Genomic DNA, 3965 nt, shown 5'->3' with positions numbered 1-3965 from the left:
ATGGAAAAAAAATCATTCTTCCATCATATGTTTATTGAGCACCTATTATGGACCAGGCCCTGTGTAATATTCTGGAAACACAGCAGTGAAAGAATGAATGAAACCATGAGGACCTGGGCAGGGACTAAGGGTGCGCCTCTGTCCTCCCAAGCTGCACTCACTGGGCTTCACAGGACTCCACAGAGACCCCCTTGAGGGCTGGCCGGCCACTTACACATTGACACCTAATGGGGTCACCAGCATTTGGACCCTCCTGCGTGTCCAGAGTCTCAGCACCTAACTCAGGCTGCAGGTGCCCAAGCCAGCCCCGGGTACCCATTTAGAATAGGAAGGTTCCTTTTTATAGCCTAGGATGGTCATGGCCCCAGTCAAGGGTGGTCGCTAGACACCCCTCACCCGCCCTGCAAATCACAGGAAGAATCAGGAGGTCAGGAGTTGCTTTGGGGATATAATAATTGAGCACCTACTTTATCCATGTTATTATTTTATTTTATTTTGAGAAGGAGTTTCATTCTTTTGCCCAGGCTGGAATGCAGTGGCGTGATCTTGGCTTGCTGCAATCTCTGCTTCCCAGGTTCAAGTGATTGTCCTGCCTCAGCCTCCTGAGTAGCTGGGACTACAGGTGCCCACCACCATGCCCGGCTAATTTTTTTATTTTTAGTAGAGACGGGGTTTCATCATGTTGGCCAGGCTTGTCTCGAACTCCTGATCTCAGGTGATCCACCCACCTCAGCCTTCTAAAGTGCTGGGATTACAGGCGTGAGCCACCGCGCCCGGCCTTTATCCATGTTATTTTGAGTCTTAGGCTGGTATGTGTCATTAGCTTCCATTCCATATCAGGAAGCTGAGGATCAGAGAGGTAAGGGGACTTGCCCTGTGTCACACAGCCAGTGAACTATAGAGACATGTCTCAAATTAAATTATGCGGCTGCAAGTTGAGGGCTTGATCCAGTCTGCCTACCACATCCCCTCACTTCTAAGGACCTCTGAGGACAAGGATCCAGGGCTCAGGGCTCACCAGAGGACATCACATCAATCTCCTTCCCTGAAGGGCTCAAGGGGACTTATTGCTCACAGAGGCAGTTGCTAATCCCAGGGCCAAGACAAGGGGCCCCCTACTCACCCAACACTTTTCCCGTGCTGACACATTATGTACATAAGGGAAGACTCTTTGAATCCTCAGAGGAGTTGGAATTATACCCATTTTACAGATGAGGAAACTGAGGCTTGAAGAGAAGAAGGGGCTTGCCATGGGTCATACAGCTGGGAGACACTGATCTAGCCTCTCTAATCCTCAAAATCCCCATCATGGCAATGATGAAGTCAGGCCAGTTTAGTATTTACTGAGTGCTGGTGGTGCTGAGGACATAGTGATGAACCAGACTGGTCCTAGTCCTTAAGGAGTTCTTATGGCCAAGGAAGAGGAGAGAGATGCTCTTAAAATACAAAGAGGAGACTGCCTTCTGGAATAGGAGGCACCTGGGGCCTACAGGGACAGAAAAGGTAATTAACTTGAGAGGAAAGCAGGAAGGGCTTCTGGGAAGAGGTGATGCTTGAGCTTAATAAGTACTGACAGTCAGGTGGAAATTAGCCAAGTGAGAGGAAAGAGGCAGAGGGAAAGAGGAATCATTAGCCCTGAGGTCTGGAAAAGTGGAGTGTTTCTGTGGAGGGAAAGCAGGAGAGGCAGAATGTTTATGTGGGCGTTTGCTATAGGCTCTGAGCTGTGACATTGGGAGCAGGAAAAGTAGAACTAGATTGGAAAGATTGTTCCGAGCTTGCAAGAGAAGCTGGGGCTAGGAAGGGCTTTATTTATTCAACAAACATTTATTGAGCACCTACTAACTGCCAGTAGCATCACAGCTGTGACCAAGACAACAGGGTCCCTGCCCCATGTGAATCTCATATTCCAGGGGGAGAGAAAAGCAATAAACAAGTGAGCTGATGACCAAATGAAATATCTTCAGAGACCGAGAGTGGCTATGAAAACAATGAAGTCATGTGGTGGAGAGTGGCTGGGTGGGGCGACATTACATGGTGTGGGCTGAGGGGGAGTCACCTGAACTGACACCTGAAGGCAAAGGAGGCAGCAGCACACAGCACAGGAAGGGAGCTCCAGCCCCAGAAGAGCAAGTACCAAGGCCCTGGGGCAGGAGCAAGCTTGCATGTTGGGGAAACAGAAAGAAGCCAGTGAGCCTGGAGCTTTATAAGCAAGAAGGAGGCAGTGAGGGCAGTTGGGATTGAATAACACATGCCTCCAGGTGTGGAAGGGAGGTTAGGTTGATCCCACTCACAATGGGAAGCTTCAAGGGGAGATGAGATGGGATGTGATTTGCATTTTAAAAGGCTCACTTTGCCCGCTCCAGTGTGCAGGCTGGATGGCAGAGAACAGGAGTGGGGGGCCAGGTGCCCTGTGAGGAGGCAAGGAGGGTGCTGCGGTCTCACGGCCAGAAAGGATGTGGTGTTGGCCTGGGTGGTGGCAGGGGACAGAGAGAGAAGTCGATGGAGGATTTGGGATTTTTTTTTTTTTTTTTTTTTTTTTTGCAGGAGGAGCTGATGGATCAGACGTATAGGAGGAGATGAAAAGGAAGCAGGGCAGAGGTCAGCCCTCCAAAGTCCAGATTCTGAAGCCAGAAACCCCTGGCTGGGTGACATAGGGCCAAGTAACTCTAGCTTTCTGAGCCTAAAATGCCTCCTCTGGTCAGGGGTGGAGAAGAGGAAGAGAGAAAGAAAGAGGTAGGAGGACGGGGGCGGGGGGTGGGGGGGATGGGGAGGGAGGAGGACGGGGAGGGGGGAAGGGAGAAGGAGGAGCGGCAGAATAGAGCCTTCTAATCGGGTAAAGGAGACCTCCTCAAATCTCTTCAGTTCTTCAGAGTCTACACAGGAAGGCTCCCATCCAACAGCACTCAGAGAGGTTGAGAATCTCACCCAGTATCACAAAGCCAGTCAGTGGCAGCTCCAGGCCTCAAAGCCTGGACCCTGGCTTTGCCTTTGGAGACAGATTCTCAGCTGCACACCAGTCACCCAGATTCCTCAGAAACAGTGGGGCCAGAGGCCCCATTTTAGAGGCTCAGAGTGGAAGGCAGTGGAAGAGGTGGAGGCAGCTAGGGGAAGATGAGAGAGGGGTAGAAGGACAAAAGCCTGGGAGTGAAGACTGCCTTTACGTTCACTCCTCAGCTCAGCCCCGGACTGCCGGAGTGACCTTGGCATCTGTTCTCACTGGCGAACAGCGGCCATCCGCAGTGAAGGTCTGACCCTGAGGCTCCAGGGTCGGTCCACCTCCCGCAACCCAAGTCCACAGAGGGCCTCCCTCGTGGCTCTGCACAGCCTGGGCACAGCCAGCAGAGGGCGCCACCTTAGCCACAGTGAACCCCACATTGCCCCAGCGCAGGAACGGCCCCAGGAAGAGGCCCCGGCTGGCAGAGGCTGCCTTGCCTGCTGCTTAGCTCTCAGGAGGTCAACTCCCAGGCGAGCCGACCACAGACGCAGCAGCCAGGTAGAGCCTGCATCTTGCTGCCTCTGCCTATAAACATGTCTCTGAACCTCTCTGAGCCTCAGTTTCCCCATCTATAAATGGGCCTAACAATAGTGCCTGCCTCATAGGGTTCTGTGAGGAGTCAATGAAGATCAGCCACATAAGGGCTGAGTTCCTAGCAGCTGCCATTTTTATTAGCAGTAGTTGCAGTTGTATCATATCTTAAAGCGCCTGACACAAAGTGTGTCCAATCAGTGGTAGCTACGATGACGACAAAGATGATGACGAGGATGTTGCAGGGACTCGGTCATTGCTTGTCTCAAATTTCCTCACCAGGGTGTATCCAGTGCCTGCCAACCTGGGATGCCTCTAGTGGGGGGCATTGCTGCCTTCCTGGCAACACTGCCAGCCCATCCTTTTGCTGAAAATTGCCTCCTGGAAGCCATCCCCCCACCTGGCCCACCCAAATCCCTGCTCAGGATGATGCAGCTGG

The sequence above is a fragment of the Pan troglodytes genome, chromosome 1 (genome assembly GCF_028858775.2).
Source record: "Pan troglodytes isolate AG18354 chromosome 1, NHGRI_mPanTro3-v2.0_pri, whole genome shotgun sequence".
Classification (NCBI taxonomy): domain Eukaryota; kingdom Metazoa; phylum Chordata; class Mammalia; order Primates; family Hominidae; genus Pan; species Pan troglodytes.
The sequence above is the reverse complement of the archived record's forward strand: the minus strand, read 5'-3'. Positions refer to the sequence as shown.